This window comes from Rhinoderma darwinii, chromosome 9, assembly GCF_050947455.1.
Source record: "Rhinoderma darwinii isolate aRhiDar2 chromosome 9, aRhiDar2.hap1, whole genome shotgun sequence".
In the NCBI taxonomy this organism is placed as follows: domain Eukaryota; kingdom Metazoa; phylum Chordata; class Amphibia; order Anura; family Rhinodermatidae; genus Rhinoderma; species Rhinoderma darwinii.
The window spans coordinates 31,181,954-31,207,939 of record NC_134695.1 but is presented as its reverse complement, the minus strand read 5'-3'; the positions used below and the strand labels follow the sequence as shown (position 1 = coordinate 31,207,939).

The following is a 25,986-nucleotide window of genomic DNA, read 5'->3' as shown; positions in this document are numbered from 1 at the left end:
GCTTGTCAATATGTCATGTACCAGATGGTTTTGTGCCTGGCCAGTTACCTCAATTTTTTTTTTATATAACCAGATCAGCAAAGGTAGCTACTTCAAAATTAACTTTTAATCATTACCATTAAAAGGTGTATACAGACTAACCGGACAAACACTATGTAACGAAAATCCGGGTTGTCTATCGTCACATACAACCCAGAAAGAACCAATCCTACCCACTATATGTGTGTCGCAAAAGTGATGCAAAAACAGAGTGGTGTATGTCTGTTCAGTGACCATCCATTCAATCAACCTCAATATTTGTAAAAAGATAAAGAATCAGACGACATCAATAGTGATATTACCAGACTTATGTGTGGATTCAGCATGTATCTTTCACCATAGTTCATGACAGAAGGTTCACAGGTTCGCAGACTTTTTCCCAGCTGGTTTGTAATTGAAGTAACAGTAACTACTGTCCTTATCTCAGACTGCAATTTAAAACAGCAAACCTGAGTTAATTTTTTTTAAGGTATTAATGCTTTTTTTATTAGCCTTTCAACAACAAATCGACGTGCTATTCTTAGGAATGGATTAAAGGGACAAAATACAGATAGACTAAAGTCTCCTTTATTACGAGTCAATGGCACAATCGTACAATCTATGTGGTTGAAGAGTCTCTGCTTGTCGTTTGCAGAATACATCCGCATAACTGGCATAGGGTTTAGGTAAACCGTCCAGAACTTGTTCCATAACTTGAGACCTTGGCAGACAAATGATGGGCAGACATTGCTGATGATAGGTGTTACCCCATCGGGTTATCTGAGCCAACATCCAATCAATGACAGGAGAATGTTTTAGAAGCCAAGGCAGACCCAGGAGAAGAGGACTGAGGGAATCTATTAGTACGTAGATTTAAATAATTTCATGGTGAAGTGCTCCAAGTTGCATTGAGATAGGCTCGGTGACCTGGTGCATAACCCCTGATAATAACTTCCCATCCACAGAAGAAATAGACAGTAGCTTGTCCAGTTGGAGCACAGATATTTGATAGCTTGTGACTAGGGATTGGCACAGAAAGTTTTCTACAGACCCAGAATCAGAAAATGCTTGGACTGTGAAGCAAACACAAGCAGTAGACAAACTGACAGGTATAGTCATTTTTTGAAAGCCAGACTTACTGCCTAGGGTAGCCTCTCTTACTAGGCATTTTGAGTTTCCCGGTCCCACTGGACAATTCTTTAGAAAGTGCGTCTTTCCGCCACAGGACAGGCAAAAGTCATTAGTGCATCTACTTAGACGTTCTTCAGCAGAAAGCTTAATTCTCTCCACCTGCATGGGTTCGTCCGTGGTGAAGGCAAGAAGAGGTGTCTGAAAGGCAGGTGTCAGTCGAGGTACCTGAAGGGCACAGTCCGTCTCACCTTGTCTCTCACGGAAGCGTATATTAGTACGATTGGCCAATTCATCTATGAGACCTGCCAAACCCTCCCACAAAGTAGCAACAGGAGTTCTGTTGTTCTATTGAAGTTCTGTGGCTAAAGTGTGAAACTGCATGGCATATTGCCCAACAATAGAGATGCCTTGACGAAGCTTGAGAAGTGATGAAGCACCAGATAATGCCCTGCCATGTTCTTCAAACACCGTTTTGAAGGTTGCAAGGAAGGCTTGAACTTTGTTCATTAAAGAGAACCTTTCACCTCCCCAAACATGTGCAGCTGAGTGCAGCATGTTTTATGAAAGGCTTCACAAACCCTGTCTCACATAAAATTATTTTTCTAACTCCCTCCGTTATTTACATATCGGTGCCGTTATATTTGGCGCCCGATATGTAAATAAGCCCCTGAACTGTCAATGGGGCGTTTCTAATTAACTAACAGGCAAGGGGGTGTGATGTCTTCACTCTGACACTGTCCAATCAGCTGTGGACAGTGTCAGGGCGGCTTGTGCTATGTTCTCTCCCACGAGAACACACACAAACTTGGTGGTTGTGCTGCAGATAGCACGGCTGCTTACGCACATGTGCGCACGGCCGCTCGCACGCACATCGACGGATGTAAGCAGATCTCCTCCTCGTCGTCTCTGCTTCTTCTCCTCCTCGACTCTGCTTCTCCTCCTTGTCTCTGCTTCTCCTCCTCTTCTCTTCTCGTTCCAGTGGCGGCAGTAGTGGTAATGTTGATGTGCGAGCGAACGTCTGTCCCTTGTAGATAGGGCCCCCTGTAGAGTCCCCTGTAGATAGGGCCACCTGTAGAGTGCCCTGTAAATAGTGACCCATGTAAAATCCCCCGTAGATCGGGCCCCTGTAGATAGGGTCTCCAACACTGCCCACTGCAAAAGCAGCAGCAGCGGCGCGATGACATCATCGTGCCGACTGCATCATCTCTAAAGCACCGAATGGTGATACATCCTAGACCGGTTTCGGGTTCCCGCTTCACCTCGGTTCTCCGAACCAGCTGTAATCCCAACTCTGTGTACACAAACAGACAAAATCATGCATCACATACTGACAAAACTTAAATTAATAATTTGAACCTCTTCAACCAGTTAAACTGAGACATTTTCTTACTGCCACTCATATGATCATCCCCCGCCATTGGTGCTCTACTGTGATTCCCTCTATACTGGAGTAGGAGACAGAAGTTGTTTTTCGCTGTAGAATGGAGAATCTAAGGCTTCATTCACATCTGCGTCGGGACTCCGTTCATGGGTTCCATCAGACCTTTCAGTTAGGGGAACCCATGAACGGAATCCAAACTGAAACAAATGGAAACCATAGGTTTCCATTTGCATCACCATTGATTTCAATGGTGGCGGATCCGGTGCAAATGGTTTCTGTCTGTCACTGTTGTGTAAGGGTTCCGTTGCTTTCAGTTGGAGTCAATACCGTAGTCGACTGCACTATTCCGTCAAAACAACGAAACCCTTACACAACGGTGACAAACGGAAACCATTTGCATCTCGTCCTTATACATTTCTATCATGTTGGCAGCATGTCTCCCAGTTTACACAGGGAGATGTGCTGGCAACAACGATAATATTTTCATAATTTAAGACGATCCAATCAGACGATGAACGAGCATACTGGGTTCCGTTATTTGTGACTGAATCAGTAATGCAGTCGACTGTGCTATTGATTCCGTCAAAAAACTGAACCCTGTCACAACGGTGACAAACGGAAACCTTTAGCAACCTCCAACGAAGCCCCTCGCTGGAAGGGCAATACTGATGTGAACACAGCCTTAAATATTGGTACATCATCAACCGTCCCCCAATCCTGTGACACTGATCTTGTTCCACGAGAGTTTAAGAAGATGAGATACAATGGTCTGTCTATTAGTGAGATTAATTCCCTTAATACACGTCAATGAATGCCGCCTCGGCCAGGGGTTTATCAATATTTAATTTGCCCAGAAGCATCTGTAGTTGCAGTAGCAGCTCATTAGTGAACAACAATGAAAAATGTGTTTAATATCTCAGTTCTCCTTTTCTCCTCTATAATTATATTCCCATGGTCATCCTTTAGAGGGCCAGTATTATAAGATTTTTTCTTTTTGGTGTTTACATATTTGTAACAATTTATGGGATTAATTTTAATGTTGTTAGCAATTAGTTTTTCTGTGGATAACTTTGCTAACTTGATTTTATTTTTACATTTCCACAGATCTTTGTAAGCATTTTTCTGAACAAAATAGGCCTTGTCGTTAAGGGGTTAAAGATTTCAAATACAGTATGTTTAGACAATCTATTCCAGAAAGAGAAATAAGGGAGCTGCCTCTGTAAAAAATCAGGAAGTAACTTCGAAGGAGCTAAGGCAGAAATCAATATGGCAGGGAATAACTTTGTTAAATAGTCATGGAAGAGTGAGATTGTGCCTTTAGTGGTGGGGCTAATCTTGGTGGTTTAATCCTTGAGGACCAGAGATGAGCTGTGTCAGAAGGATTGAGGAGGCCTCGTTCTGCTACTACATTTGGGGAGGACTCCAGAGAGCTATTAAAGGCCCTTTTACACCGGCCGGTGCAGCGAGCACCGATCAACGAGACATCGTTTATTGGCGCTAGTTTGCTCCGGTCACACGGAGCTATGGATGGGGACGATGGGGTTACTGCGATCGCTCGTCCCCATACATTATTATCATGTCGGCAGCGCGTCTCCCTGTTTACACAGGGAGTTGTGCTGCCGACAACGATAATATTTAACGTTTTTAAAACGATACGACCAGCAGATGATCGAGTGTTTGCTCGTTCATCTGCTGATCGTTCCCCTGTTTACACAGGGCAATTATCAGCAACGGGCATTCTATGAACGCTCGGATGCCCGATAATCGCCCAGTGTAAAACCCCTTGACCCTTTCAAGACCGAGCTCATTTTGACCTTCATGACCAGCCCCATTTTCTCAAATCTGACATGTGTAAATTTATGTGTTAATAACTCTGGAATGCTTTTGCCTATCCAAGCGATTCTGAGATTGTTTTGTCGTGACGTATTGTACTTTACGTTAATGGAAAAAATTTGGTCAATAAATTCATTGCTTATTTGTGAAAAACACCAACATTTAGAGAAAATGTGCAAAAATTATGATTTTTCTCATTTTAAATGTATCTGCTTGTAAAACAGATAGTAATACCACACAAAATAGTTACTATTTTATATATTCCATATGTCTACTTTATATTTGCATAGTTTTTTTAACATTATTTTATTTTTCTAGGACGTTACAACGTTTAGAACTTTAGCAGCAATTTCTCACATTTTCAAGAAAATTTCAAAAGGCTATTTTTACAGGGACCAGTTCAGTTCTGAAGTGGCTTTGAGGGCCTTATGTACTAGATAGACCCCATAAATCACCCCATATTAAAAACTGCACCCCTCAAAGTATTCAAAATAGCATTCAGAAAGTTTCTTAACCCATTAGACGCTTCACAGGAATTAAAGCAATGTAGAGGTGAAATTTACAAATTTTATTTTTTTTGCTGAAATTCATTTGTAATACATTTTTTTCTGTAACACAGAAGGTTTTACCCGAGAAATGCAACTCAATATTTATTGCCCAGATTCTGCAGTTTTTAGAAATATCCCACATGTGGCTCTAGTGTGATAATGGACTGAAATACCGGCCTCAGAAGCAAAGTAGCACCTAGTGGATTTTGGGGCCTCCTTTTTTTAGAATATATTTTAGGCACCATGTCAGGTTTGAAGAGGTCTTGTGGTGCCAAAACAGTGGAAATCCCCCAAAAGTGAGACGGTTTTGGAAACTACACACCTCAAGGAATTTATCTAGGGGTATAGTTAGCATCTTGACCCCACAGGTATTTTGCTATATTTATTGGAGTTTGTCTGTGAAAGTGAAAATCTACTTTTTTTCTGAAAAAATATTAAAAAAAATAATATTTGCAAGGAATAAAGATTAAAAAGCACCCCAGAACTTGTAAAGCTACTTCTCCCGATTATGCCAATGCCCCATATGTGGTACTAAACTGCTGTTTGGACCCACGGCAGAGCTCAGAAGGGAAGCAGCGCCATTTGGATTTTGAAGCGCAGATTTTGCTGGATTGGTTTTCAGTGCCATGTCGCGTTTGCAACGCCCTGGAGTAAGCAAAACAGTGGAATCCCCCCAAAACTGACCCCATTTTGAAGACTACACCCCTCAAGGAATTGTTCTAGGGGTATAGTTAGCATTTTGACCCCACAGTTTTTTTGCTGAATTTAGTGGAATTAGGCCGTGAAAATGAAAATCTACTTTTTTCTGAAAAAACATAGAAATGTTTAATTTTTACAATGAATAAAGGAGAAAAATTACCCCAAAATTTGTAAAGCAATTTGTCCTGATTACAGCAATACACCATATGTGGTAATAAACTGCTGTTTGGACACACGGCAGGACTCAGGAGGGAAGGAACAATATTTGGCTTTTGGAGCTCAAATTTAGCTGGAATGGTTTTCGGGTGTCATGTCGCATATTTTTTTTGCGGTGTTCACCGTGCGGGAAAAATAATATTATAGTTTTATAGTTTGGGTCGTTACGAACGCGGTGATACAAAATATGTGTACTTTTTTTAACATTTTCATTTTTTTCCTATAATAAAAGACTTATTATAGGAAAAAAAGCATTATTTTTTTTTGTAACTTTTATAACTTGTTTTTACACTTTTATAAAACTTTTTTATTACTTTATTTTTTACTTTTTACTTGAAGACTGGCAGCACTGATCGCTGCTATAATACATTACACTACCTAGGTAGTGTAACGTATCATAAACTGTCTGTATCATAAACGCTGAGAGTCACACTGAACAGGAAGCTTATGAGAACCAGCATCCGGCTGCTGTGCATGGCAGACCCGGGGGCTGTTATATGGCCCCCGGTTCTGCCTTATAACCGACTGCAGCACCAGCAATCGGTCCCCGGGAAAGTTTGTTGTAGCAACAAACTTTCCACTTTGTTATAGCAACAAACTTTCCAGTTCGTTGCTACAACACACTTTCCCTGCGATCACATGACCGGGACCTGAACTAATCAGGTCCCGATCATATCTCCGGGACCAGAGGCAGGTGATAACAGCGCGATCCGGGTGTCAGCGCTACTCTGAGACACCCGGATCGCGCTTTTAACACCCACTGTGAATTCACGTCGGCACTGCACAGAGCCCAGCAAGTGCCGACGTGAATATACAGTGGGCGGTCGGGAAGCGGTTAAAGAGGCTCTGTCACCACATTATAAGTGCCCTATCTCCTACATAAGGAGATGGGCGCTATAATGTAGGTGACAGCAGGGTTTTTTATTTAAAAAAACAATCTGTTTTCACCACTTTATCAGAGATTTTAGATTTATGCTAATGAGTTGCTTAATGCCCAAGTGGGCGTGTTTTTACTTTAGACCAAGTGGGCGTTGTACAGAGGAGTGTATGACGCTGACCAATAAGCGTCATGCGCTCCTCTCCATTCATTTACTCAGCGTATAGGGATCCTTTTAGATCTCTATGTGCTGTCTTATACTAACACATTAACGATACTGAAGTGTTTAGACAGTGAATAGACATTCCACGGGATGTCTATTCACAATCTCTGCACTTCGTTACTCTGTCTGTGGTAGTTACAGCAGAGGAAGCGTAATCTCGCGAGATTACGCGGTAAATGACAGGTTACAATGAGATTACGCGTCCTCTGCTGTAACTACCACAGCCACGAGTAACGAAGTGCAGAGATTGTGAATAGACATCCCGTGGAATGTTGTACCCATCTAATTAAATGCGCTGCCTTATAATAGAGAAGGGGGTCTGGGAGACCTATACCGCCTGATGTAGTCTTAAGGATGAACAATTTGTAGGCTCGTTCCATAGAAATTTCTAAAAAATACGTCTAATAGAAGTAAAAAAGATTTGAGGGAGGAAAATTGGTACAGCTTGAAGGATATATAGAAACCTGGGAAGGATGTAGGTTTTGAAATAATATTTTTTCTACCTACCCATGACCGAAAACGGATATTGAGGGTATTTAGTTGATTTTGCATTTTGCAGATTAAAGGTAAATAATTTGGCGAGAATATTTTAGTTAGATCTTTGGTTAGTTGAATGACCAAATATTTAATTTGGTGTACTGGCCATTGAAAAGGGGCTAGTCTCTTGAGATCTTCAACTTCTCCAATGGGGCAGAAATATTGATAACCTCAGACTTGGTACAATTGATCTTAAAATTGAATATCCAACCAAAGGATTCAAAGATCTGAAGTATATGTGGGAAAGCTTGCCTGGGATTAGTAACAATGAGAAGGAGGTCATATGCAAAGGCAGCTGTTTTATGGTTGTGAGTACCCAGTTGTAATCCCTAAATAGCTTCCATTTGTGTCAGTTTCTGAATAAGTGTTTTCATTGTTTATAATAAACAAGGTTGGGGATAAAGGGCAGCCTTGGCGTGTACCATAAGTAATGTTAAATTCAGGGCATAATGTACAGTTTAATCTCAATCTAGAGACGAGTAAAGTGAGAATACAGCATTAACAAAAGCAGAATTTGTTAAGGGTATGTTCATACGCAGTGACCAAAAACATCTGAAAATATGGAGCTGTTTTCAAGGGAAAACAGCTCCTGATTTTCAGACGTTTTTTAAGCCACTCACGATTTTCACTGCGTTTTTCACAGTGTTTTTTACGGCCGATTTTGGAGCTTTTTTCGATAGAGTCAATAAAAAACGGCTCCAAAAACGTCCCAAGAAGTGACCTGCACTTCTTTTTCGCGGCCGTTTTTTTTTACGTGTAAAAAAACGCCGCGAAAAACACTCCGTCGGAACAGAACTTCGTTTTCCCATTGAAATCAATTGGCAGATGTTTGGAGGCGTTCTGCGTTTACAGCCTGAAAAACGTCCGAAAATAGGCCGTGTGAACATACCCTAAGAGTGGCATGGATGTACGGCTGTCTGACTCGGTCAAATACTTTTTCAGCATCCGTCCCTAGTAATACTAGAGGAATTTGTTTGGAAAATGCATGATGAATCAGATTAATGAGTTTGGTTATATTGTCTACCTTTCCTTTAACTCTATTTGCTTAGACTTAGCCCCCCACTTCACATCAGCATTCAGAAGAGCGATTGTATGGTAATTCCCACAGAGAAAAGGATCTTTCCCTTCTTTGAGAATTATAGTGATAAATGCTTCCAGGGCCTGTGGGGGAAGATGAGCGCCATCTAAAAAATAATTACAGAACCGAAGGAAATGTGGTAAGAGTGTATGGCTACATTTTTATAATGGCTAATGGGTAGTCCATCTGGTTCAAGAGCTTTGCCATTAGGGATTGAGGTGAGGGTATTGGTCAGTTTTAGCTGTATAAACGGTTGCGTCAAGATTTGCTTGTCTTCCTCCGATATGGACGGCAGATTAATGAAGTTTATAAAAGAGTTTGTAGCCTCATCCGCTTGAGGACATTCAGATAAATTATACAGCAAGGAATAAAACCTAATAAATTCATTTGTAATGCTCTCAATATTCGTCACCGTCATGTGTGTTTTAATTTTGTGGATAAATTATTTCTCCCTTTTCCGCTTGCATAAGGTAGGCATGACCTTGGAACCCCTGTCTCCATGAGCGTAAAATTTACCACTTCTTTGATATAATTTTCCAGATTTAATATTCAAGATATCTTTCAACTGTCTCCTAAGTTTGGTGAGATTGTCTTGAATAGAAACTGCTCTAGAGTGCCTCCTGATCCTCTTTAAGGAGGTCTCTGAGATAATAGTGAGTTTAGTTCTGCAGACCTCTGTTTTTTGAGTTTAGTGCCAAATTTCCAAATTTCTCTAATATGTCAATTAGCAAGGAAACTTGACGATGGTTAGGGGCATAAACATTGGCAATATATATTTTGGTGCCTGCTATGGTTCCTTTAATAAATAAGGCTCTATCTTTTGTATCTAAGTATGAAGCCTCATAGACAAACGGGACATTTTTGTGAATCACCATGCTTACTGCTTTGGAGGCAAATGTAGGATGAGAACTATAGTACTATTTTGTGCAATGAGAATGAGAAAGGTTGGGAAGGGGATGTAATTTAAAATTAGTTTCCTGCAACAGAATTATGCTACAAATTTTCAAGCCGAGTAAACGTGAAAGATCTAAATAGAAAGAGCCATATGAAAGCCTCTCAAAACCACTGATGTGTGTGGGTGAGTGGGAACCAACCTACCACTGTCGGGGGTATGCAAATAACTTTCAACCAAAACTTGAAACAAAGGCAACCTATAAGTAGGTAAAATGATACACATCATTAAGGTATGCACTAGAGCAGGGGTCGGGAACCTATGGCTCGCGAGCCAGATATGGCTCTTTTGATGGCCGTATCTGGCTCGCAGACAGGGCTCCTACCTGTCTATGGGAAGGATGCATGCACCGCGCTCCATCAGCCCGTGCACCGCGCTCCATCAGGCCGCGGTGCACGCTGATATTGGTAGTTCTTTGATGGCCTGATAAGCATTGGCGGCAGTGGTGAGCGGCAGGGAGCATGGACTACATTTCCCATAACTCCCTGCATAGCCGCGCCGTCTGCAAGCACGCACCTGCGTCCCCTAGTGAAGCGGCATCTGCCTCCTCCCTTGTGTCTCCCTTGGACGTTAACGGTAGGAAGTATTCTATTCGTCGTTGGTTAGCAACAGCATTAAAACGTTATTATGTTATAAAAAAAAGAGTTCGGAGATTTGTTGTTCTTTAAAATTAAATACAAGTCAATGTGTGCACTTTATGTACAGTGAGACTATTTAATAAAGTTCAATTATTTATTACGCTGGGTGTGCCTGCTTGTATGTACCACTTTAAGTAGTAAATGCTTTAGTTCCCTATGGGTCTGAGCCTCTCTTTTTTGTTCATTTTCTGTAAGACCAACACTTTTAAAAGGGCCACTGACAGATACAATTGCTCCAGCGGTCACTTAGTACACAAAGGAGTGTTCCTCTCTGCTGCACTAAGCCACCGCTGGACCTAAACAATAATTCGCTGTAAAATAATAAAATAGATAATTGACATAACTGACAATGCGTTGTGTGACATGTCCAACATTCCAGCTTCTTTCTTCTGCGAATGCCTCAAAGCTGGCATTCTCTCAACATCAGGTGGGAAGAATGCCAGCTTCCAGTCATGCGCAGGAAAAAGAAGAAGCCAGACTGCTGGACTGATGTCATGCATCGCAAGCTCACAATGTAAGTTATTTATTTAATTTTTTTACTGCTAATTACCATTGTTTCAGTCCAGTTGTGGCTTTATACAGCAGGGAGGAGCATTCCTTGCTGTACTAAGTGAACATTGGAGCGATTGATCTGTCAATGGCCCTTTAAACATATTGTACGGCTCTCGCGGAATTATATTTCAAAATATGTGGCGTTTACGGCTCTCTTAGCCAAAAAGGTTCCTGACCCCTGCACTAGAGTAACACAGAGAAGGAAGTGCGCTAGAAAGAACACATCAAGTATCAAAAAGTATTGAGTATAACAGACATATCAAATACAACCGGTGCATCAATTATATAAAACATGCACGTATATACACATGTGCACAAACATATACACACACACGTATGTATATACCCACATTTGGCACAGATATGAGATTAATGTAGAAAGGTTGGCATACCTCACGTGAAGTGTTATTGATCAAAAGTAACTTAAGATGGTAGCCGCTGGTAGCATGACAATAGGTCTCTAAAGACAATTAAGCACACTGCTGGAAAATATTGTAAAATATTTCAGGTCAGAGACTTAGGCAATGAAGATGTTATTGTTAAAAGTATAATTACTTAAAGTAGAGAATCTCTTGTAAGGGCAGATTTTCCAAATAGGACATGCAAAGACATGTTTTAAACTAATGGCGCAGTCCTGAGGCTTCTCCGAATATAAACATTTGGAGAAATCTGGTATCAACCAGTAAACTATCAGGGCACACATTATAGGTTATATAAACCAAGGTACACCAGACCAACAAAACGTATAAACCAAAATATGTATATGTAGATGCACATACATGCTCACATAGATATATGTATATGTGCAGTTCAAGCAAATAAAGTACAGTTAGTCAAGGCGAGTTGGCAGGAAAATTAATTAGCCATAAGGTTAGGGAAAAAAACAAAGAGAGGAGAGGAAAACAAATAAAGGAGATGTGTTCAGTCAGGTTCCATGTTAATCTTTCTAAGAGTAATCTTGCCCAAGCGTATGAGCCTTAGAAGTTTTTTGTAACATCCACGGTCGCGGACCGTCGGGACTACTTGCCGCTCGACGGCCGCAGCCATGGACTTGTGAGCGCTGGTCCACATCTCCTCCCCAGGAGACGCCAGCGCTCACTTCCGCTCCGCTGTGTCCCGTAGGGTGCTCGCAAATCTAAAACATCACTAATTAGCCCATGATCACCCTGGACTATATGAAGGGCTCCACCCCTTTACTCCTTGCCTGAGCGTTGTTTGTATTCCTCTGTTAGTCTTGCAAATGTCCATTAGTCGTAACTTTTATCCCGTGCTGTATTTGTTCCTGTGCCATCTCTGGTGTTGGAGTCGTGTTGTGCCGTCTACTACGCCTGCTGACTTACACCATGTCTGGTGTCATCTGCCACGTTTTGCATCACCAGCCGCCAAGGTCCCATCTGTGCCTAAGCCATTGCTACTGTCTGGACTATTACAAGTACCGTTGTGCTCGGACTTTATATTGACTTGGTACACTGTTGTGAGATTAGAAGTAGGAAAAAAATGGGACCACCGGCGCTGCTTGGATCGAGATATTACACGACCATCATGGTAGGTAGGTACAACGGGCTTTATTGATAACAGGCTACGCGTTTCGACGCCGAACTGACGTCTTCCTCAGGCCAATACAGACTGTGCGGTTCCTGCCTTATTTATACATCACGGCAAGGAAAAAAAGACCGCCAGAAAACCGGGTCAAAGGTCATATACATAGCAGAATAAAGAAACAGTATTGTGAATTTAAAATACATACACGCATAATGATTCAATAAAAGGGAACAGAAATACCAAAGGATTAAAAATATGTTTTATGTATTAGACATATATACTGCTTGTGTCAGATTGACAGGTCAGTGCGGGATTCCACAGGAGAATCCTTTATGAATAAAGTGTTAACTTTTATATGTGCATCTGACTGAGGATGAATAACCAGTCCCATAATTGGTTGGGTATAGGTTTTTTTGTTTTTGATTGATATTGACGTAAACACAGCAGTGGCGAGCGAAATGCTGAATCAAGCGTCCTTAGTTACTCCAAGTTAGAAAAAATTGGGGAAGCCGTGGGGGACCAAAAGACTTTCAATGGACCGCATGTTGGACCGCATGAAAACGCGGATCTCAGCAGTAAGATGTCAAGGAGGATCACGGCATCGGAACGGGTTAGTAACAGAGAACCATGATGTAAGGACATTTAGTGATTAGAAATTGATAAACAACCTCATTATAAATAGAGGATCTAAATAACTATCACAAAAGGTAGATGTCTTTTTGAGATTCACCTAAACGGAAATAGCAATAAATAGTTGTAAAAAAACTTTGGATTTGTGTCAGTAAGGATTAGATTATATATATCTCAATAATACATACAATTATAAATATATACAATTATAAAAAGACTGGACATGTGAATAATGATATAATTATTTAAAACAAAAAACAAAAAAAAACATTATGTTATAAAGGGAGCTTTATATGTGAAGAAAGGAACGTGGGATTAAGGCCCATTGATGTTTTAGTAATACCGATGTCCTGAATGATGTCATCATAGACGACGGGGGTTATAGAGCTGAGGATACACTTATATTTGTAATTCTATTTCTGTTTTATTGTTTTTCATTTATTCTAAAGATGACTCCGTAAGGTCATTCAGACCATTTGGGTGTAGGTTTTCCAATTTATAAATCCAAAAATTTTCCCTCTGCTTAAGCCTGATGAATCTATCGGGTAGGTCCGCTGGTATCTGTTCGATTGGGGTGACCGTAATGTCAGAAAAATTACATTTATGTTTGTACATACAATGGCGGGACACACTTTGTTTTAAAAATCCCTTAGTGACATTACACCTATGGCCATTGATTCGGTTCCTTAAGGTTTGTGTGGTCCGATCCACATATTGAAGGTTGCAGGTGCACTGGAGTAGATAAATAACATAAGAACTCCCGCAGTTTAAAAAATCTTTTATCATGAATTTTTCTCCTGTTTTTGTGGAGTGATACTCTCTGCATTTATTTGAAATATTATTACAACATAGGCACCTGTTTTGGCCGCATCTAAAGGACCCTTTCAAGTCTGAAAGTAGGCTATGGTTTATTGTTTTAATATTGCGCAATTTGCTAGGGGCTATTAAATTTTTTATTGTTTTCGCCCGTCTGTATGTAATGTTAGGTTTATCTGGTATCAAGGGTTTCAAGAAAGGGTAATTTGTCAGAATGTGCCAGTGTTTTTTAAAAATGGTAGCTATGGTCTTACTCCCTTTGTTAAATGAAGTTATGAAATTGGTTTTAACCCTCTCACAATTTGATTTTGACTTAGTGTTTGTAGGTTTCACTTGGATACATTCTTTTTGTGTCAGACTCCTGGCTTTTGACTCTGCACCTTTGATGAGACTTTTTGGAAAACCTTTCTCTAAAAATCTCTGGTTTAAAATCCCACATTCTTGGTCAAAGGCTAAATTATCAGAACAATTCTTCCTAATTCTTCGGTATTGTCCGAATGGAATGTTTCTAAGCCATGGGGGATAATGTGCGCTTTTAAAATCGAGATAGCTGTTTACGTCAACCATTTTAAAATGAGTCCTAGTTGTAAAAAGGCAGTTTTTCTTTCCAATCGTTAGATCTAGAAAGTCAATGTTTGTGTCTGAAAAGTTATGAGTAAAAGTGAGGCCAAAGGTATTATTTAAAAGCTCTATAAAATCGCTGGCAGTGACAGAGTCGCCCTTCCATATAAAAAACAGGTCATCGATAAAACGTCTATAAAACAAGATTCTATCTCAAAAAGCATGTTCACTGAGTATGAGGGCTTCCTCGAAGGCCCCCATATATAAATTTGCATATGAGGGGGCAAACCGTGTCCCCATTGCACATCCCTTTATTTGTTTATAAAATTTTCCATCTGAATTAAAACATTATGGGTTAGAATAAAATCTACACATTCCATAATAAAATTGATCTGTGTATTTGGATATCGCAAGTCTGTTGCAAGATAATCTAAGGTGACTTGTGCACCCTGTGTGTGTGGAATATTAGTGTATAATGAGGATACGTCCGCTGTAAGAAAATTGATATTGGTTATGTCACAGGTTGACTGTAGTTGAAAAAGATCCCTTATGAGGTGTGTCGAATCCTTAAGAAAGGAAGGTAATTTGGAAACTAGAGGTTGGAGGTGAATGTCTACGAAATGTGATAGGTTACTTGTCAGGGAGCCTATTCCTGAGATTATTGGTCGGCCTGGCGGGTTGAAGAGGGCTTTGTGAATTTTGGGAAGGTGATACATGAATGGGATGGTTGGAAACGGAACAGTCAGAAACATTTTTTCTTTTTTGCATATCAGGTTTTTGGTAAATGCGGTCTCTATCAATAGTTTGTATTCTATTGCAAATTCAGGAATGGTATTGTGTTTGAGTTCTTCATAATACAGAGTATCTGACAGTAATCTATGAGCTTCTTTTAAATATTCAGATCTGTCTTGTAGGACTATGCCTCCCCCTTTATCCGCGGGTCTGATTACTATGCTCTGGTTAGTCTGTAGGTTTTTTAAGGCTCTCCATTGGGAGAGGGATAGATTATCCCTGGGGGTACTACAATGTTGGATGGTTTTTAAATCACTGCTCACCAGATTGGAGAAGGTTTCTATGGCCGGACCCCTATGGTGTAAGGGATAAAAAGAGGATTTGGGATGGAGGTCAGTCATAACAGGTGTAGTGCTAACTGTTGTCCTTTTGAAGTGTCCGTGTCCTGGCAATCGAGGAGCTCCTATATTGGACACAGTACCCCTACTGGTTGGGAACCTCGGACATTGGCTGCCCATTTAATCTCTCCACATCTCTCTGCTACCATATCCTTGCACTGATAGGTACCTTGGACATTTGCTGCTTCATAACCCCTACTTTTCAGTTTGACATTTTGCTGCTTCATAGCTCATAACTATTAGTTTGTCGTTTACACAAATCCTATGATGATGGAATCATTATCAGAGAGGATCAAGTCACGTGAATCATTACTATCTGAAATGACGAATATGGATCCAGAAAAGGATATTCTGTTCACCCACGACAATCCTTTTAATGAGGAACAAACCAGAAGCATGACTGATTTATTTTTGCGGCTGGAAGACCTCTTAAAAGAGGAAGCTTTCCAGAGCATTGACTATCATTTTCTAAATGTTTATGTATGTGAAAAAATGGCCCCTAGAGGCCTCAGAATTACAATTGACTCCCCCTTTCCCACAGATACCGACTTTAGTTCCAATTGGTTCAAATATTTGGAGCATTGTAACTTAGGTTTTATCGACCGCTTAATTTATAAAAGATCCGTATTACTATTATCCTCTACATCTAAGATTGAAAGTCTCATCGACCAATTTGGTCTTTTTTTCTCCCACCCCGATTTCCAAAAACTCGAAAAATCTACTTTTGACCGGCTCAAAATCTTCGAAAAATCAACCATCTCCAAAAAACTACGCAAACTCACACGAGATAGAAATGATTATATCAATAACAAAATTGGAGATTGGACACCGATCCAACCTCCAATCAATAACAACAACATTTTGAATAGGAAAACTTTTCTCCCAATACACCTCACTAAATCAGCAATTAGGTTCAAATCCTCACCTAGGACCCACCCGGGCACCAAATCTACCACCTTCAATACTCCCTGCCGTGGTCCCGTCCAAACACCAATTATATCCTCTCCAAATATTTCTAAACAACCAATATCAACCACCATCAGGCCACCCCCGTTAGTCCCAACCACCCTTGGACCTCAGACCCCCAATACCCCACGGAGTATTGCACCAAATCATAAACTCCCAGGCCCTATCCCACAATTCGCTTTCAAATCTTGTGACTTGGACGCACACCTCATTCTTCATAACCTCCTTCCTAGTACTCCCCTAGGGCTCTCCCCTAACCATTCAATATCTAGTAATAACACTCTCACTCCCGATTATTCACCATCCCTCCTGGATCTTACTACCCATTTTGTTGGATCCTCCCCTATATTGATTCCCCAAAACTTTCCTCCTTGTCCAGGTCCAACCAACCAACTTTTTTAGGCCTTCCCCTTGTTCCTACAATGCCGCCTATCATGTCCACTTGCCAAGCCCAAGAGGGGCAATTAACCCCGTCCCAAACCATAAACTCGTATTTTCCAATAGTACAAAGAACACATTCAAAAAGAAAACTAGGGTTAGATACAGAGGTTGCAGAGGGGGGAGACACCGCTCCAAGAATTCCACCACTGTCATTAAAGAAAAAACACAAACCAATCTAACCAAAATCTTCAATCTATCCAAATTCACCCCTAGTATAGACGAAATTAGCCTACTATCCAAGGGACTTTCATTCTGTCCCACCTCGTCCCATGATGGTTTCGATCTATTCATGGATCTAAACAAATTCATGCGGGAAATGACCCTACTTCGTCACTTTGCTATCTCCCCATCAGTGACTCTACCTAACCAGACCACAACAGTTAGCACTACACCTGTTATGACTGACCTCCATCCCAAATCCTCTTTTTATCCCTTACACCATAGGGGTCCGGCCATAGAAACCTTCTCCAATCTGGTGAGCAGTGATTTAAAAACCATCCAACATTGTAGTACCCCCAGGGATAATCTATCCCTCTCCCAACGGAGAGCCTTAAAAAACCTACAGACTAACCAGAACATAGTAATCAGACCCGCGGATAAAGGGGGAGGCATAGTCCTACAAGACAGATCTGAATATTTAAAAGAAGCTCATAGATTACTGTCAGATACTCTGTATTATGAAGAACTCAAACACAATCCAATTCCTGAATTTGCAATAGAATACAAACTATTGATAGAGACCGCATTTACCAAAAACCTGATATGCAAAAAAGAAAAAATGTTTCTGACTGTTCCGTTTCCAACCATCCCATTCATGTATCACCTTCCCAAAATTCACAAAGCCCTCTTCAACCCGCCAGGCCGACCAATAATATCAGGAATAGGCTCCCTGACAAGTAACCTATCACATTTCGTAGACATTCACCTCCAACCTCTAGTTTCCAAATTACCTTCCTTTCTTAAGGATTCGACACACCTCATAAGGGATCTTTTTCAACTACAGTCAACCTGTGACATAACCAATATCAATTTTCTTACAGCGGACGTATCCTCATTATACACTAATATTCCACACACACAGGGTGCACAAGTCACCTTAGATTATCTTGCAACAGACTTGCGATATCCAAATACACAGATCAATTTTATTATGGAATGTGTAGATTTTATTCTAACCCATAATGTTTTTAATTCAGATGGAAAATTTTATAAACAAATAAAGGGATGTGCAATGGGGACACGGTTTGCCCCCTCATATGCAAATTTATATATGGGGGCCTTCGAGGAAACCCTCACACTCAGTGAACATGCTTTTAGAGATAGAATCTTGTTTTATAGACGTTTTATCGATGACCTGTTTTTTATATGGAAGGGCGACTCTGTCACTGCCAGCGATTTTATAGAGCTTTTAAATAATAATACCTTTGGCCTCACTTTTACTCATAACTTTTCAGACACAAACATTGACTTTCTAGATCTAACGATTGGAAAGAAAAACTGCCTTTTTACAACTAGGACTCATTTTAAAAAGGTTGACGTAAACAGCTATCTCGATTTTAAAAGCGCACATTATCCCCCATGGCTTAGAAACATTCCATTCGGACAATACCGAAGAATTAGGAAGAATCGTTCTGATAATTTAGCCTTTGACCAAGAATGTGGGATTTTAAACCAGAGATTTTTAGAGAAAGGTTTTCCAAAAAGTCTCATCAAAGGTGCAGAGTCAAAAGCCAGGAGTCTGACACAAAAAGAATGTATCCAAGTGAAACCTACAAACACTAAGTCAAAATAAAATTGTGAGAGGGTTAAAACCAATTTCATAACTTCATTTAACAAAGGGAGTAAGACCATAGCTACCATTTTTAAAAAACACTGGCACATTCTGACAAATGACCCTTTCTTGAAACCCTTGATACCAGATAAACCTAACATTACATACAGACGGGCGAAAACAATAAAAAATTTAATAGCCCCTAGCAAATTGCGCAATATTAAAACAATAAACCATAGCCTACTTTCAGACTTGAAAGGGTCCTTTAGATGCGGCCAAAACAGGTGCCTATGTTGTAATAATATTTCAAATAAATGCAGAGAGTATCACTCCACAAAGACAGGAGAAAAATTCATGATAAAAGATTTTTTAAACTGCGGGAGTTCTTATGTTATTTATCTACTCCAGTGCACCTGCAACCTTCAATATGTGGATCGGACCACACAAACCTTAAGGAACCGAATCAATGGCCATAGGTGTAATGTCACTAAGGGATTTTTAAAACAAAGTGTGTCCCGCCATTGTATGTACAAACATAAATGTAATTTTTCTGACATTACGGTCACCCCAATCGAACAGATACCAGCGGACCTACCCGATAGATTCATCAGGCTTAAGCAGAGGGAACATTTTTGGATTTATAAATTGGAAACCCTACACCCAAATGGTCTGAATCACCTTACGGAGTCATCTTTAGAATAAATGAAAAACAATAAAACAGAAATAGAATTACAAATATAAGTGTATCCTCAGCTCTATAACCCCCGTCGTCTATGATGACATCATTCAGGACATCGGTATTACTAAAACATCAATGGGCCTTAATACCACGTTCCTTTCTTCACATATAAAGCTCCCTTTATAACATAATGGTTTTTTTTTTTTTTTTTTTAAATAATTATATCATTATTCACATGTCCAGTCCTTTTATAATTGTATATATTTATAATTGTATGTATTATTGAGATATATATAATCTAATCCTTACTGACACAAATCCAAAGTTTTTTTTACAACTATTTATTGCTATTTCCGTTTAGGTGAATCTCAAAAAGACATCTACCTTTTGTGATAGTTATTTAGATCCTCTATTTATAATGAGGTTGTTTATCAATTTCTAATCACTAAATGTCCTTACATCATGGTTCTCTGTTAGTAACCCGTTCCGATGCCGTGATCCTCCTTGACATCTTACTGCTGAGATCCGCGTTTCCATGCGGTCCAACATGCGGTCCATTGAAAGTCTTTTGGTCCCCCACGGCTTCCCCAATTTTTTCTAACTTGGAGTAACTAAGGACGCTTGATTCAGCATTTCGCTCGCCACTGCTGTGTTTACGTCAATATCAATCAAAAACAAAAAAAACTATACCCAACCAATTATGGGACTGTTTATTCATCCTCAGTCAGATGCACATATAAAAGTTAACACTTTATTCATAAAGGATTCTCCTGTGGAATCCCGCACTGACCTGTCAATCTGACACAAGCAGTATATATGTCTAATACATAAAACATCTTTTAAATCCTTTGGTATTTCTGTTCCCTTTTATTGAATCATTATGCGTGTATGTATTTTAAATTCACAATACTGTTTCTTTATTCTGCTATGTATATGACCTTTGACCCGGTTTTCTGGCGGTCTTTTTTTCCTTGCCGTGATGTATAAATAAGGCAGGAACCGCACAGTCTGTATTGGCCTGAGGAAGACGTCAGTTCGGCGTCGAAACGCGTAGCCTGTTATCAATAAAGCCCGTTGTACCTACCTACCATGATGGTCGTGTAATATCTCGACCCAAGCAGCGCCGGTGGTCCCGTTTTTTTCCTACTTCTAATCTCACTACAAACCGACAGCAAACTCCGTTTGGCTGTGATGTGGACCTGGCTGCAGCTTTCCAAGCCTTGTTGACACCTATGGTGTCCACCACCCGAGGTGAGCGTAATTGTCGCATCCACCTTTTTCTCATCATCTATCAAATCCTGAATTGGCCTCTGTGGTGCCGTGTTCCTTTTTTCTAATTTACTTAGCACTTGGTACACTGTTGTTTGGCCAGCTGCTACCCCATTACGGCGGTGCGGCCTAGTGGGTCCCACATACCCACAGATCGTGACACTTTTCCATGACTGGTAGTCTCCAATGGAGTGGGAGGGGTGATAGATGGGAGGCATTGAAGGTCTTGGATAGCAGTCAAGTCTGGAACAACGAGGCCTTGGTGGCTACCTTTTTGCAGGGACTGTCCTCTTGCATTAAAGACGAGCTTGCCGCTTGATCTACCACCTACGCTAGATACTCTCATTCTTCTGGCCACCCGGATTGACATGAGGATCCAGGAATGGGCCCAAGAGGCTCGTTGGGACAGAAGATTCCCTAGGCTGGCTCCTACATTCCAGCAACCCCTGCTCCTCTCATCAGTTGTTCCGCCAGAAGAACCTATGCAGGTGGACCGACTCAAGTTTTCAGTCCAGGAGAAACAACGCAGACGCACTTCAGGACTCTGTATTGTGGCCCCGGAGGCCATTATGTGCGTTTGTGTCCCCAGAAGCCAGAAAACTCCAGCGCCTAGGATTAGTGGAGAGACAACCCTAGGTCGAACGGCGCTAAATAATATATCCTCTCCCAAACTGTCCATTCCCGTGACCATCGTGTCCGGTGAGAGAACACACCAGGTCTCTGCCTACCTGGACTCCGGATCCACAGCAAACCTTATCCAACAAGACCTAGTGGATAGTTTCCAGTTGCCCTCGGTCCCCCTGGAAATGCTCCTGGCTGTGGCCTCGGTGAATGGACTCCCTTTGCCCGATCCTATCGTCTGTGAGACTAAGCCACTGCAGTTTCAAGATGGAGCTCTACACACTGAACCAATTGCATTCCTTGTCCTGCCTAAAGCCATCAATCCTGCTTTGCTGGGTCTATCTTGGCGCCAGCTGCATGCCCCAGTCCTTTACTGGAAGTTCTCCAATGGGACTCCAAATATCTAACGTAACCTAATCTTGATATAAACAAATTATTCCAATGAACAACTTCAAAAGGGTGTAGAATGTAAGTGCTACGCGGTGCCGTCCAGGAAGCAAAGCATAAATGAAAAAAGAGAAAAAAAAGGGGAGAAATACAAAGATTCCTGGATTCACTCATCCACTGAGAGGTCATTCTGTAATTGGGAATGTAGCTGACAATCCTCACCTGTGCAGTAGCGCCTTCAATAAAGAGTGAATCATTTTTTCGAGTATCTTTGGAATTATTGCTTTCATCGGATCACGCTGATCTCCCCCAGCTACCGGTGCCCACTCCGAAGGCCAGCAGACTGCCAATCTATGGAGCCTATGGACTCCACATGTTAGAAGTTTGTGTTGTGCCGACAACCATGCACAACCATGCACAACCATAGAAGGTGAGTGTATTACCAAATACCCCTTGTTCACCTATGTTGTGCTATCTGTCTTTGAACCTACATTATCACCTTAGAGGCGCGCCCTGTGTATTTTTTTCCCCTGTATTTCTCTCTGTCCCAGTCATTAGCGGGACTACCCACTCACTATACACAGTTTGCAAATGTCTGCAGCAAGAAGGAGGCTGAGATGCTTCCCCCTCACCAGTCTTACAACTGTCCGATTGATCTAGTCCCAGATGCCTCACCTTACCGTGGACTTGGTATAGCCTCTCTCCTTGCCAGAGACCAAGGCCATGTCGGCCTATATCAAGGAGAATCTTGAAAGGGGGTTTATACGAAGGTCCTTCTCCCCGGCCAGAGCCGGATTCTTCTTAGTTAAAAAAAAAGGACAGATCTCTTCGACCCTGCATCGACTACCAAGGTCTCAACCAGATCACAGTCAATAATAAATATCCATTGCCGCTGATCCCCGAGTTATTTGACCGCATACGAGGAGCCAAGATTTTCTCTAAGCTGGACTTGCGTGGCGCTTACAACTTGATCCGAATCTGTCGAGGTGAAGACTGCATTCAACACTCAAGACGGGCACTACGAATATCTGGTGAACGATATCTTCCGGGATCTCCTCTATTTCTGCATGGTTGTTTATCTAGATGATATCTTGATCTTTTCCCCAGACCCGACGACACATCGGAGGCATGTCCGTCAAGTCCTGTTGCGATTAAGGGAAAATCGCCTGTATGCCAAGCTGGAGAAATGCAGTTTTGAGAAAAGTCCTCTGCACTTCCTGGGCTACATCATCTCTGATCAAGGCCTCAAGATGGATCCTGGGAAAGTGAGGTCCATCTTTGAGTGCCCACGTCCTTGGAGCCTGCGGTCAATACAGCGTTTTCTGGGATTTGCTAACTTCTACCGGCAGTTTATCCCAAATTTGTCATCGCCGATGGCTCCCATCTCTACCCTGACCAAGAAAGGTGTGAACACCATGGTGTGGCCCCCGGAGGCAGAATCCGCATTTAATAGCCTCAAGAGTGCCTTCACTTCTGCTGCGATCCTCCATCTTCCATCATCCAGATGTATCTCGACAGTTCTCTTTGGAGGTGGACGCTTCCTCTGTTGGTGCAGGTGCACTTCTGTTCCAAAGAAGCTTCAAGGGAAAGGCAGTAGTATGTGGCTATTACTCAAGTCTTTTTTCTTCCCCAGAGTGCAATTACTCTATTGGGTATCGGGAGTTACTGGCCATCAAGCTGACATGAGGAGGAGTGGAAATATATAACCCCAGCACACACAGAGGTACACAAGAGATCCAGATGCAAAAAATGTTTAGTTTTATTGCAACAAAAGTTGGTAAAGTTGAGGTAGTAAGCGACTTGGTAAGGACGTTTCGGCCGAACCTCGGCCTTTGTCATGGTCGCTAAAATGGTAGAGAATAAAATGCTTTTACAAAGGTGGCAATAAAATTTACAAAAATACAGTATGAACAAATGTAAAATAATAATATGAAAATAACATATATAGATGAGTAATCTCTGTTTACATGAAATTATATAGCGCTGTCACCTCAGATATACACAGAGAACAATTATTATACATCATAAGGAAAAAAAATATTTTAATACTGAACCGTATAAAGAAAATTGCGTGATCAATTAGTGGAACCCGTAACACAGGAATTAAGGAAATCATAATCATCTATGAAAGAATAAGTCATAATGATCTATAAAAACAAGACTAGAACAAAATTAAATAAGTCATAAGTCATAAGAATAAGAATAAGAATAAGTCATAATGATCTATAAAAACAAGACTAGAACAAAATTAAATTAAATATGCTCAAGGAGGATATAGCAGTATATAACTGTATGGGGCATAAACAATCTGGAAACCTCTGATGGTAATGCAATACCTAGGTTACATATATTGATTTCGTTTTGTTATTGTGGTGGGGAGAGGAAAGAGTCCTCACTGTAGACCATACCACAAAGTACCGGTAGAAAATAAAGGATAGTGTGGAAAGGAACAAACACTAGAGGATAAACTAAAGGGAGAAAACAAGAGAAAGTAAGAGGAAAGACATGTGCTGCTGTACCTGTTAGTCAATATCACTGGTATGGGATGTCCGCCGGATCTTCCCTGTGTGTCTGTGCTATGTGAGTTGCGTCTGTGTTTATACCAGACGAACCGGAACTGACGTCAGTGGTACAGCCAGGGCCGTCTAACAGCTGATATGTGAGTGGGCGGCCACACCACTCTGTGGTTTCCTCTAGGGTGCGTGCTGGCTCGTCCCCAGCCTTAAAGAGCCAGTGCGCACATGCATTTAACTATCCCATTATCCCCAGATGACCCTGGACTATAAAAAGGGCTCTGCCCTTCCACTCCTTGCCAGAGCATTGTTATTGTATTCCCATGTTAGTCTTAGCAAATGGTCCCTTAGTTGTATCCAGTTCCCAGTGTTCTCAAATCCTGTTTCCTATATCCCGTGCTGTATTTGTTCCAGTGTCTTATCTAGTGTTGGAGTTGCGTTGTGTCATCTGCCACGTCTGGAGTCATCTGCCATGTGCCATATGCTTCAAAGTTGTTGGAAAAAGGTCAGAGTGGTCTTAAAATGTGTGGTATGTAACGTAGGTCAGTAATAACCAACTGAAGTTCTTTTAGGAGAAGTTTGAACAGTGGATTCTTCCTTCTACTGTGTGTGAGCTCTGGAGTAATAGCAGTCCAGGAGAAATAAAATGTGATACTCTGTACACTTGACCTGGAATAGCCTTGTAAGGCCATTTGATGTAGATATTGACATCCAAATCTATCATAGCTTGGTTGTTTCTGTGAAACGGGATACTGGCTGTTGTACTCAATCTCCTATTAAGAGTCAACTTCCCATTAGTGGTGCTGGTGACTGACCTCTGTGAAGGAGCAATAGCAGTCAAGGATTCATGATGGGGGATATAATCAGCTAGCGTGATGAGGATTAGAATGGCAGTAAAATATGAAATGTCTATGTGCTGTATGTGCACATGGTATTAATCACTGGAGTAGGGTATCCACTTGTATTAATAAATCCTAAATAAAACTTTTATTGAGTATACTTTAAAATCAACAAAAATGGTGACTTAAAAAAATTCACATATAAATAAATTAATGAGGTCCCTAGTCCATGGGATATGCTCGTATTCACGATTACTCCAATGGTGGGTGTGTTTAGAAGTAGAGAGCTTAGAGAAAATGATTATTAAGCACCATTCAAGTCATTCAGTGCTTGCTCAATTTACACTAATAGTCTATATGAGATATTTATTTTGGTAGTTTATTTTAACATTTAGATGCTAGTGACATGAGAGACTGTTGTGTTAGAGCATTACCAGTTAGTCATTTGGTTCAGCTCCTATATTCATCAGTCCCACACCCACATTAACCTTGCAATCAGGGAATCACAGCATGGAAGATATATATATGTGGCATGAAAGGCTGTTGTATTAACCCCTTAGTGACCAACAGTACGCCTTTTTACGTTCCTCACTAATGGGCTTTAGGCTAATGCGACGCCTTTTAACGTGATCGCATTAGCCTAAAGTAGCGCCGAAATTAAAGATCAGGGCTCCGTTCTCTCAGCTACCGGAGGTAGCTGAGAGTTCGGGGCAACGACCAGAGACCATAACGAGTGGTCTCTGGTCACGTGATCGCCGTGAATCGCTATTTCACGGCGTTCACGCTAAACCGGCGGATAATCGCCATTTCTCTCTCCTCTCATGGAATAACTCCTTAGAGAGGAGAGAGAACGGGTAAATAGTGCGCCCCCCCCCCCGTCCGATTCCCCTTCATGTCCGATCCCCCCCCCGGTCCGATCCCCCCCCACGGTCCGATTCCCCCCCCCCCCCAAAATGGCGCCCGAGTGCGCTTTGCATAACTTACCTGTGTCGTCATCTGGCACAGCAACAATCAGGGACCGTTGTGACTGGTCCCTGATCAGGTGATCTCTGTGATAAAACCTATCACAGAGATCACTGACAGTCTAAGTCCTGTGCTGTGAAGAAAGAAAAAAAGTGATAAAAAATCATCGTTCTTA

At 41.2% G+C, this 25,986-nt stretch overlaps 1 protein-coding gene across 1 annotated transcript in view; it reads left to right on the top strand.

Annotated features, from left to right (window-relative positions):
• Nucleotides 1-2,062: 2,062 nt before the first annotated feature.
• The window catches only part of LOC142660307 (capping protein, Arp2/3 and myosin-I linker protein 3-like), a 318,596-nt gene continuing 294,672 nt past the window's right edge, over nucleotides 2,063-25,986 (top strand). The window contains exon 1 of the mRNA XM_075836905.1: nucleotides 2,063-2,142. The gene's annotated coding sequence lies outside the window, so the exon portion shown is untranslated. The remainder of the gene's footprint in view (nucleotides 2,143-25,986) is intronic.